Source organism: Dama dama, chromosome 28 (genome assembly GCF_033118175.1).
Source record: "Dama dama isolate Ldn47 chromosome 28, ASM3311817v1, whole genome shotgun sequence".
NCBI classification, from domain to species: domain Eukaryota; kingdom Metazoa; phylum Chordata; class Mammalia; order Artiodactyla; family Cervidae; genus Dama; species Dama dama.
Window position 1 is genome coordinate 58251604 of NC_083708.1, and position 12394 is coordinate 58263997.

General features: G+C 45.4%; 1 pseudogene; it reads left to right on the forward strand.

The window, feature by feature from the left end:
- The first annotated feature begins 1597 nt into the window (after positions 1-1597).
- LOC133048203 (small ribosomal subunit protein eS12-like) lies at positions 1598-2612 on the forward strand (annotated as a pseudogene).
- The last annotated feature ends 9782 nt before the right edge of the window (positions 2613-12394 follow it).

Consider the following 12394-nt stretch of genomic DNA (forward strand, 5'->3'; position numbering starts at 1 on the left):
TGGGAAGACCCAGAGGAATCGGGTGGAGAGGGAGGTGGGAGGGGGGATCGGGATGGGGAATACGTGTAACTCTATGGCTGATTGATATCAATGTATGACAAAACCCACTGAAATGTTGTGAACTAATTAGCCTCCAACTAATAAAAAATTAAAAAATAAAAAATAAATAAAAAAAATAAAGGCAAGGCTTCCCTGGTAGCTCAGATGGTAAAGAATCGGCCTGTAATGCAGGAGACCTAGGTTCGATCCCTGGGTTGGAAAGACCCTCTGGAGGAGGGCATGGCAGCCCACTCCAGTATTCTTGCTTGGAGAAGCCCCATGGACAGAGGAGCCTGGTGGGCTACAGTCCACGGGGTCGCAAAGAGTCAGACACGGTTGAGCGACTAAGCGCAATCCTATTGAGGTCTGTAAGATTAACAACAGTTGAGAGGTGAGGAAATCGAGGCACAGAGAGGTTACGTTTCTTGATCCAAGTCACACAGCCGGTTCCTGTTGGAGCCAGGATTTGAACCTGGATAGCTGAGCTCAGAGCCTGAGCCCACTCTCACTGGGCCTGGAAGGCGAGACAGCCAACTCCTGCCATCTGGTGGGAGAAGCACAGAAAGCCAGTTTTCGTGCAGAGAGAAAAGTGACAAGGACAGAGAGAAGTAAAGCCCAAGTTCCCTTTCTAACGAAGCTTCATCTCCTGATATATCCTGAGACGCCTTTCCTGGGATCCTCTGAATATGACATAACTTCTGAAATCAGCAACAGGTGTACAACATGGTGATTCAAAGGTTTTATAGTTTATACTCCATGTAAAGCTATTATAAAATATTCATTTGCTCTGTTCCTGTGCTGTATAATATATCCTTGTAACTTATCTATTTGATATGTAGTATTAATAGTTTGTACTTCTTAACCCCCTACTCCATCTTGCCCCTCCCCATTCCTCACCCCAGTAACCGCTACTTTGTTCTCTGTATCTGTGAGTCTGTTTCCGTTTTGTTATATTCATTCATTTGTTTTATTTTTCGGATTCCACATGTAAGTGATGCTATACAGTATTTGTCTTTCGATTGATCCTGTTTGGGACTCTCTAATTCCCAGACTTGGATATCTATTTCTTTTCCCAGGTTAGGAAAGTTTTTTACTCTTTTTATTCAAATATGTTCTCTCCCTTTTCTCTTTCTCTCTCCTCCTTCTGGGACCCCTATAATAAGAGTATTAACATACTTGATGTTGTCCCATAAGTCTCTTAAACTGTCCTCATTTCTTTTTATCCTTTTTTGTTGTTGTTGTTCAGCTTCAATGATTTCTATTACTCTTCCAGCTCACTGATGTGGTCCTCTGTGTTATCTATACTACTGTTGATTCCTTCTAATGTTTGTTTTTTTTCTGGCCTCACCTCATAGCATGTGGGATCTTAGTTCCCCTATCAGGGACTGAACCCAGCCCCACTGCAGTGGAAGCTGGGCATCTTAACCACTGGACTGCCAGGGAAGTCACCCTTCTAATGTATTTTTCATTTCAGTTATTATATTTTTCATCTCTGGTACTTCTCTTTTATTTTCTAACTCTGTTAAAATCTGACTTCTGGCCCTGCCGCTGCGGAGCCGCACAGAGGCGGAGGCTCGGGTGTATTCAAGATTCGGCTCCACCCGTAACCCACCGCCATGGCCGAGGAAGGCATTGCTGCTGGAGGTGTAATGGACGTTAATACTGCTCTGCAAGAGGTGCTGAAGGCTGCCCTCATCCACGGTGGCTTAGCACGTGAATTCAGGAAGCTGCCAAAGCTTTAGACAAGCGCCAAGCCCATCTACATGTGCTTGCATCCAATTGGGATGAGCCTAGGAATGTCAAGTCGGTGGAGGCCCTTTGTGCTGAGCATCAGTTCAGTTCAGTTCAGTCGCTCAGTCGTGTCCGACTCTTTGCGACCCCATGAATCGCAGCATGCCAGGCCTCCCTGTCCATCACCAATTCCCGGAGTTTACTCAAACTCATGTCCGTCCAGTCGGTGATGCCATCCAGCCATCTCATCCTCTGTCGTCCCCTTCTCCTCCTGCCCCCAATCCCTCCCAGCATCAGGGCCTTTTCCAGTGAGTCAACTCTTTGCATCAGGTGGCCAAAGTACTGGAGTTTCAGCTTCAGCATCAGTCCTTCCAATGAACACCCAGGACTGAGCTCCTTTAGGATGGACTGGCTGGATCTCTTTGCAGTCCAAGGGACTCTCAAGAGTCTTCTCCAACACCACAGTTCAAAAGTATCAATTTTTTGTCATTCAGCTTTCTTCACAGTCCAACTCTCACATCCATACATGACCACTGGAAAAACCATAGCCTTGACTAGATGGACCTTGGTTGGCAAAGTAATGTATCTGCTTTATAACATGCTATCTAGGTTGGTCATAACTATCAAACCAACCTGATTAAGGTTGATGACAACAAGAAACTAGAGGAATGGGTAGGCCTCTGTGAAATTGACAGAGAGAGAAAAACCCCATAAAGTGGTTGGTTGCAGTTGTGTGGTGGTTAAGGACTATGGCAAAGAATCTCAGGCTAAGGATGTCATCGAGGAGTACTTCCAATGCAAGAAATGATGAAATAAAAAACTGAGTTCTTGTTTTTCAAAAAAAAAAATCTGACTTCTCACTCTGTCCATCCATTCTCCTCCCGAGTTCTTTGATAATCTTTAACATCACTACCTTGAACTCTTTCTCAGGTAGACTGCCTATCTCCACTTCACTTATGTTCTCCTTCTGGGGTTTTAACTTGTTCCTTCATTTGGAACATGTTCTCTATTGCTTTATTCTGCCTAATTTGCTGGTTTTATGTCTACGTACCTTCTAGGCTGGTTTTGTTTCCTGACCTTGGAGAAATGGCCTTTTTAGGAGATGTCTTATGTGTCCCAGCAGTGTACTCCCCTCTGGCCACCAGGCGACATGGTCTAGGGATTCCCCCTTTTGTGGTGGACTGATTACTGGGGGCGGTCTGGTAGGGCATGGTTGGCTTCCAGTCTGCTTGATGGTCAGGCCCTGCCTTATATAGGGTCTGGCTCGTGAGCTGGCTGGAGAACCCCAGTAAGTCTTGGGGCTAATGCAGGCACACCAATAGCAAAGTTGGATTCTGGGATGGGTGGTTGTGGGGCTAGTATCCCCGAATTTAGCGTTGACCTTCTGGTGGGAGGGACCAGTTCCTGACACAGGTGCTAGCACGTCCCAAAGCTGGTGCTGGCCACTGGTTAAGTAGGGCTGAATCCTGGAGTGGCTGGCTAAGGAGTCGGGCATCTCAGAGCTGATATTAGCCTGATGGTGAGTGGGCCCGGAGCCCAGGGCTAGTGCCAGCTCATGGGTGGGTAGCACCAGCTCCCAGGTACTCTGGCTGTGAAGCCCTGGAGGTCGCAAAGCTGGCGTTAGCCCACAGGAGACAGTCCTGGATCCCAGGACCCTGGATCAGGGACCCAAGGTGTCCCAGAGCTGGAGTTGGCCTGCTGGTGGGCAAGGCTAGAGTCTGGAGTCCAGGTGTCCTAGGGCTGGTGTGTCGGCCATGTCCTGAGGAGGCAGGCTGTGGGACTGTGGTCCTAGGCCTTATGTCCACGTGCTGGTGGATGGGGTTGGGGTCTAGGAGATCCCAGGACTGGTTCTCATCTACTGGGGGGTGGAGCTGGGCCACAGGGATAGTGCCAGCCCACCAGCGAGCTGATCCAGGTCCTGGAGTCTCCAGCCAGAGGGCTCAGGGGTCCCAGAGCTAGTATTGGACTGTGGGCTGGCCGGGCCCTGCCATGGCGCGCTGCAGGACGCTGGTGTTCCTGGGTCCTTGTGCGCCCACCAGTGAGTGGAGCCAGGTCTGGGAGTCTCTGGCTGCAGGGCCCTGAGGGTCCCAGGTTGAGCTCCTGTGACTGGTGTGTGGGGCCAGGACCTGGGTCCTCTGTTGGACAGGACCGTGTCCTGGGAAGCCGTGGGTTCAGGGGCTCTTAGGGCAGCCTGACTGCTGGGGGGTGGGGACACAGCCCCCAGCTAGTTGCTGGACATAACATCCCAGTACTGGTGCCTCAGGCTAATGAGGGGGGACGGGTGGAGTTCTGGAGCTAATAAACTAGAGGGAAGATTCCAAAATTTCCTGCCAGCACTAACATCCACATGGTAGAATGAGCGCCCCAGAATGGCTGCAGCCAGTGTCTGTGTTCCCAGAATGAGACCTAGTTTCCTCCTGTCTCTCTGGGAGACTCTCCAAGATTGGCAAGTGGGTCTGACCCTGGCTACTTTCAGATCACTGCTCCTGCCCTGGCTCCCAGAGCAGGTGAAACTCTATGTGTGCCCTTTAAGAGTGGAGTCTGTATTTTCCAGAGCCCTCGGGGTCTCCCAAAAGTAAGCACCACTGGCCTTCAAAACCAAACTTTCCGGGGCCTCGTCTTTCCCGTGCAGGACTCTCAGGCTGGGGAGACTGATGTGGGGCCCAGTTCCCTCTCCCCTCGAGGAGAACCTCTGCAGTTATAATTGGTCTCCTGTTTGTGGGTTGCTCACCCAAGGGTACGGTCTCCACTGTACTCCAACTCCACCCCTCCTACGTGTCTTGTTGTGATTTCTTCTTTGTATTTTATGGAAGGTCTTTTCTGGCAGGTTCTGGTCTTTCTCATCAACAGTGTCTCTGTGAATAGTTGTAATTTTGGTGTGTCCTTGAGAGGAGGAGGCTTTACAAATAGTTGTGGAAAGAAGAGAAGTGAAAAGCCAAGGAGAAAAGGAAAGATATACCTATTTGAATGCAGAGTTCCAAAGAATAGCAAGGAGAGATAAGAAAGCCTTCCTCAGTGATCAATGCAAAGAAATAGTGAAAAAAATAGAATGGGAAAGAGATCTCTTCAAGAAAATTAAAGATACCAAGGGAACATTTCATGCCCCTTGGGCTTAATAAAGGACAGAAATGGTATGGACCTAACAGCAGCAGAAGATATTAAGAAGAGGTGGCAAGTATACACAGAAGAACTGTACAAAAAAGATGTTCACGACCCAGATAATCATGATGCTGTGATCACTCACACTCACCTAGAGCCAGACATCCTGGAATGTGACGTCAAATGGGCCTTTGGAAGCATCACTACGAACAAAGCTAGTGGAGGTGGTAGAATTCCAGTTGAGCTATTTCAAATCCTGAAAGATGATGCTATGAAAGTGCTGCACTCAATATGCCAGCAAATTTGGAAAACTCAGCAGTGGCCACAGGACTGGGAAAGGTCAGTTTTCATTCCAATCCCAAAGAAAGGCAATCCCAAAGAGTGCTCAAACTACTGCACTGTTGCACTCATCTCACACGCTAGTAAAGTAATGCTCAAAATTCTCCAAGCCAGGCTTTAACAATATGTGAACCGTGAACTTCCAGATGTTCAAGCTGGTTTTAGAAAAGGCAGAGGAACCAGAGATCAAATTGCCAACATCTGCTGGATCATCGAAAGAGCAAGAGAGTTCCAGAAAAAGATCTATTTCTGCTTTATTGACTATGCCAAAGCCTTTGACTGTGTGGACCAGAATAAACTGTGGAAAATTCTGAAAAAGATGGGAATACCAGACCACCTGACCTGCCTCTTGAGAAACCTGTATGCAGGTCAGGAAGCAACAGTTAGAACTGGACATGGAACAACAGACTGGTTCCGAATAGGAAAAGGAGTATGTCAAGGCTGTATATTGTCACCCTGCTTATTTAACTTATATGCAGAGTACATCATGAGAAACGTCGGGATGGAGGAAGCACAAGCTGGAATCAAGATTGCTGAGAGAAATATCAATAACCTCAGATATGTAGATGACACCACCCTTCCTTCTGGCAGAAAGCGAAGAAAACCTAAAGAGCCTCTTGATGAAAGTGAAAGAGGAGAGTGAAAAAGTTGGCTTAAAGCTCAACATTCAGAAAACTAAGATCATGGCATCCGGTCTCATCACTTCATGGCAAATAGATGGGGAAACAGTAGAAAGAGTGGCTGACTTTATTTTTTGGGGCTCCAAAATCACTGCAGAAGGTGACTGCAGCCATGAAATTAAAAGACGCTTTCTCCTTGGAAGGAAAGTGATGACCAACCTAGACAGCATATTAAAAAGCAGAGACATTACTTTGTCCACAAAGGTCTGTCTAGTCAAAGCTATGGTTTTTCCAGTAGTCATGTATGGATGTGAGAGTTGGACTATAAAGAAACTTGAGCACTGAAGAATTGATGCTTTTGAACTGTGGTGTTGGAGAAGACTCTTGAGAGTCCCTTGGACTGCAAGGAGATCCAACCAGTCTATCCTAAAGCAGATCAGTCCTGGGTGTTCATTGGAAGGACTGATGTTGAAGCTGAAACTCCAATACTTCAGCCACCTGATGCGAAGAGCTGACTCATTTGAAAAGACCCTGATGCTGGGAAAGATTGAGGGCAGGAGGAGAAGGGGACGACAGAGGATGACATGGTTGGAAGGCATCATCAATTCAATGGACATGGGTTTGGGTAGACTCCGGTAGTTGCTGATGGATAGGGAGGCCTGGCGTGCTGCGGTTCATGAGGTCACAAAAAGCCGGACACAACTGAGCGAATGAACTGAACTGAACTGAGAGGAGGTGAGCTCAGGGTGTTCCTACTCCACCAATCCTGGAGACTCCTTCATTCTTGAGGATTTTAAATAAGGTGATTTGTCTTGGAGAATTTGCTTGTGTGTATTATTGCAGTTAGGGTAACTGTCCCAACCAAGGCAGGGGTTGTCAAGTCCAAACTGACCTAAAAATATGGAGCTGTCAGAACCTCTGTTTGGCTGACTCTACTGTCCAGAGCTTTCTGCCCTCATGTTGTGGCACCATTGATGTCAGAAGCTTGTCCTTAAAAGTCCATATGAATAGAAAGTTAACTTTTTATGGAAGTCAACGTGTAGCCATTCTGTCTCACTAGTTTGGAACTTTTACAAATGTCATCTTTAGTTCATTCATAGCTTGTAGTTGGAAAAATTCATGATTTATACCAAAGACAACATTATAAACATCTAAAAAATGGGCACAATTACAATATTAAGGTAGCTTTCCCTGTGGCAATATATGGTAACTGGAATGTTAGAAATCAAGGAGCTTCATTCACCTCACATCCCTCAATCTTGCTCCTATCTGGGTCTTAACTTTTTTAATAAATGGCATTACCATACATCTAGTTACCCAAATCAAATATCTGGTAGTAATCGTTTCACTGAACATTCATGTTAATTAAGCTTTCAATAAATTCTGATCTATTCTACCTCCAAAATTTATATAAAATCTATCCACTTCTCTCATTTTCCACTTCTCTATTCATTTCATTTATGAACTGCTAAAGTGATCTGTTATTTATGCTTCCATCCTGAAATCTACAATCCATTTTTCCCACATCAGCCAGAATATGTACATCAGTTACTGGCTGCTGCGTAACAAAACAACCCATGAGTTAATGGCTTTAAAAAACCAATTGTTTTTATCAACATTTGCTCATGATTATGTGGGTTGCCTGGCATGGTTCAGCCAGAATAAAAAGTCTGTGTTTCACGCAGAGTGAGCTGAACTTGCTCATGTGGCTGTGACTGGGGCTGGAGAATCTAAGAGAGTGTCAGCCACATGCCTGGCCCCTCAGATGGATGGCTGGCATGCTGGGGCCTCTTTATTCCTGTGCTCTGGCATCTTTCAGGGCCTCTCTGTCATGGGCCTCGCCAGTAAGCTAGCCTAGGCTTCTTTTCAAGGTGGCTCAAGGCACCAAGAAAGTGTGAAAAAGAAGCAACACAGTCTTTTCTGGTCCAGCCTCAGATGCTGCATTCTGTTGGTTAAGGCAAGTCACAGAGCCTGCCCACACTCAAAAGGAGGGAAAACAGGAGGGCGGAGGGGCGGAGGCACATCTGCAGAGGGTCTGTGGGATGACACGATGGTTGTGGCCATCTTTGGAACAATCAACCAGCGTGAACGTTTAGAAATGTAAGCCATGCGTCTCACCTCCCTTCTGAAAACTCTTCAGTGCTTCAGTGGCACTTGGAATAAAGTCTAAACTCTTTAGTTTAGACTAAACTAAACTAAACTAGACTAGACTAAACTAAACTAAACAGGTGGAAAAGACCACCTGTTTCTCAGCCTGCCGCCCTCCTCCGCTCTCATCACATTGACATCTTGTCCCTCCAATACCAAACACTCTCACTTCTCCTTGGTTTTTCCAACTGTGGAGATACCTTCCAGGGGAACACGCCCCACTCCGACTTTCACTTTGTTCTCTGTCCCTTTTTCATGGTCAACTTAAATGTCAACTTTTTTTTTTTAATTTATTTTTATTTATTTGGCTCTGCCTGGTCTTATTTGCCACGCATGGTACCTTTGATGTTGCATGTAGGAAATTCTTAGCTGTGGCACGTGGGATCTAGTTCCCTGACCAAAGATCAAACCTGGACTCCCTGCATTGGGAACTCAGAGTCTTAGCCACTGGCCCACCACGGAAGTCACCGTCTTTGAAAAGTCTTCTCTGGTGATCCCATCTAAATCAGATTGCTTCTTTCATCCCCAGTTACTCTCTGGCCTCTCTCTGTTTACCTCTTCAAAGCACAGCCTTAAAGGTATAATTGTCTTTATGTTCATTTAAAAAAATATTTGTAGACTATTAAAAGAGATGAAGTTATCAAGTAGAAATCTCTATAATGGCTCCAAATATGTTTGCACATTAAAGCAGCGTGTTTCTCTCTGTGGAGGGAAGCCAAGAGACTCTGGGCAGGGTGGGAGGAGAGACTAACATCACTGGAGATTCTTTTATGCTGTTTGACTCTTCACCATGTGCATGTTCATATCATGTCAAAACACTACTTTAATAAAATATAATTTTATAATGCACTTTATAAAATATAATAAAAAATAATGGTTTGCCTCGGTGGAAATGATTTAATGATTTATAACAATTTCATCAGGGAATCAGCTGTCTTAGGGGAACCAGAGAGTCTGAGGCGCCCTCTTGAAAAACTTGGCTTTCCTAGATAAGCAGGAGTCCAGCAAGATTCTGTAAATGGCTCTTTCCTTTGTTTGCTTCAAGAGAGAATTAATGGCTTTAAATACGTATTTAAAAGAAAGCCTGAAAGGCTTTCAACATGTAAACCCCGGGAACCAGGCACAATGCCATCAGATGCCTCAGAATGCCCTAAGATGCAGGCTGCATGCTGCATGTAATTGCTCGCCCTATTCAGGACTGCAATTATTCTGCCTAAATTGTACAGGTCTCTTTTAAATAGCTCTTACGTTCCTTGTCACAAGGCATCTAACTGGTAACAGCAAAATAGTTCACTAAAATAAGGGCACAAACTTCTGGCCTTTAAAATTCAAATTTTAAACAAAAATAACACTTAGATGTTATACTTTAATTCAGCATATAAACCAGATAGGGAACAAAATCATTTGCTATTGGTGTTCCTCATAAAAGGTCTGATGATGGTCAACAATTGTATTATGACAAGTAATTTACTAATGAAGCTTTTCAATTTTTCTTTTTTCCCTTCCCTTCAGCGAATCCTGTAAATTAACGGCCTGAAACGACAGACTCATTCTTGAGTGTCTGTGTGTGTGTGTTGCTTCTTTATCTAGAAGACTGGGAGCCCTTTCTCCTTTTCAGTTTCAGGCCGTCATGTAACTGACTTTAGCTTTTTCCTTTGTTAAATAGGAATAAGATCTAGTGACCTGCTGCATTCCAAAATAGTATCACCATCTACTTCATGTGATACCTTGGGAGAATTTTTCTTATCTGTAAATTAAGAACAATAATATTACTTAATGGGAATATTTTGAAGATCATATTATTTTGGAAGAGTGCCTCTTATTCATGGAAAATAATAAATATTAGTTGGAAAATTCTGGCAAAAGACAAAGCTCCTCTTTCACGATGCTATAAAGTTAAAGAGTTATTTAGAAAGGGTTAGCAAAAATGTGTGCTAAGTTGCTTCAGTCATGTCTTACTCTCTGCAACCCCATGGACTGTAGCCCACCAGGGTCCTCTGTCCATGGGATTCTCTGGCCAAGAACACTGGAGTGGGCTGCCGTTTCCTCTTCCAGGGATCATCCCATCCCAGGGATCGAACCCGAGTCTCTTGCGTCTCCTGCATTGGCAGGCACGTTCTTTACCATTGGTGCCACCTGGGAAACCCTAGAAAAAATAGAATAAGCATTTAATAATCATTTTACTATAATTCCTTCACATCTTCAGGCAGTCCTGAAAGAATAAAGACCTGAGGGTCATCATCTCTTGCATGATGCACTTGCGCTCAGCCTAGTTGCACTCTTGTAGGGCATGGTTCATATTTTACCTCACTGTGGCATTTCCCAGAGCTCAGATTAAGCAGAAAAATTTGATTTCCACTTCTTCCTGAAGTTTCTCTCAAAAACACGCCAGGTCTGTGCAGAGACTACTGTGTAACTTCCTCCCTTCTTTTCTTTCATTCATTTCATAAACATTTATTAAGTACCCATCAAGTATGTGGCAGCCTGCCATGGTTACATAGAGCATGAGTACCTTCAGAGACAAAGCCTCACCTTCCTGAGCTCGCTCTCCCGGGAAGACGGCCCGGAGCCCGAGCTCCAGGCCAGAGTGATGGAGGCAGTAGCCTGCTCACCAAGTAGATCCCACCCCGAGTGGCTCAAAGGCTTTCAGTGTTTAGTGTCTTTCATTTAAAAGAAAAATCTTTTGGTGGTGCCGTGCAGCACGTGGGATCTTATTCCCTGACCAGTGATCGAGCCAGCACCCCTCTCTGCATTGGAAATTCAGAAGCTCAACTTGACCGCCAGGGAAATCCCAGTGTCTTTCCATTTTTATTTAAATTCTGAAAGAAACCATACATACTTTTACAACTTAAAAACTTCTAAGGTATTTTTGAACCTATTTCTTTTTTTAATTTTTTTAATTGAAGGATAATTGCTTTTCGGAATTTTGCTGTTTTCTGCCAAATCTCAACATGAATCAGCCATAGGTATACACATATCCCCTCCCTTTTGAATCTCCCTCCCATCTCCCGCCCCACCCCACCCCTCTAGATTGATACAAGCCCCTGTTTGAGTTTCCAGAGCCATACAGCAAATTCCCATTTGCTAGCTATTTTACATATGGTGATGTAAGTTTCCATGTTGCTCTTTCCTCAACCTGTTCCTTATCTGAAAGCTGACAGTATTGAAATAAGGAAAAAGCAATAAAGATGTTTCCTGTTCTGTTTGCTCCTACTTCGTCAATACTGTACATTTCTGAAGCAACAGGGAATTTATTTATTTATTATTGGCTGCGCCGGGTCTTTGTTGCTGCACGCGGGCTTTCTCTAGCTTCAGGGAGCAGGGGCTACTCTTCCATTAGGCATGAGGGCTCAGTGGATGAGGTACATGGGTTTAGTTGCTCCGAAGCATGTGGGATCTTCCCGGACCAGGGATCGAATCGGCACCCCCTACATTGGCAGGCAGATTCTTAACCACTGGACCACCAGGGAAATTCCAGGACAGTGAATTTGAATCTCTTAAACCTTTATATGACTTTTATCTACCTTTGGGTGGAGCATTAACTGAGGATTTGACTTTTGATTTTTTTGACAGATTTTTTTTTTTTCCCCTCAAGAAAGGTCTAATTCTCAAATGTTCTATTGAGTAAAGTGCTCCAATCTACCGCGGATGTTCTGTAAACCCCCCTTGTAGGATTACTCACTTGAGGGAAGGGAGAGGGCCCTCAGGTATCTTGCTCTTTCTTGGTCTCAGGCAAAGAAGGGCTTTTGGCTTAGGAATTGTCCTGCCTGAACCCCTGGGTCCCCAGGGCACACACACTCAACAACCAGCCCAAAAGATGTCCTACCTGTCTGGACTGACCTTGGACTGGCTTCTGAACTTGTAGAGCCTTCTGCAGTTTGAATCAGGCCCGCTCAATAGCTCCTCAGGCTGGTGATTTGTTCTGGGATAACCAGAAGTCTTAAACCCACTCTGTAAAAGCCTTCCTCCCAGGTACAGAGGAAGATGTGGATGAAACAGAGTGGATGAAAATAGACTAGGAAAATTGCCCCTAAATAACTTCCTCTGATAAGAGCAGATAGAGCCTGCTTGTGCTGGTACACTTCTCGCCCTCCCCCCACCACTGGAACCCCCTCTCTGCCCTCCCTACCCTACCTCTGTGTCCCGGACTAGGTTCCAGGCTCTCCAGCCCTCTGGGGTCCAGTTGGCTTTGGCCAATGGAAAGCTGTTGGAGGAGACTGGAGAATGGGACGGGAGCGAGGTCAGGGTGCTCCTTCCCACCGCTGTCCCGGTAACACGATGGGGCTCCGGCCTGGCTGCTTCCTCATCAGCTCTAGCTCCTGTTGGTGCCCCTTGTCCAGGGCCCTCCTTTTACACCTACTAGTTCAGGGCTGAGAATCTCTTCTCACTGTTACTAATCCCTGTGTGGATTCCTAAAC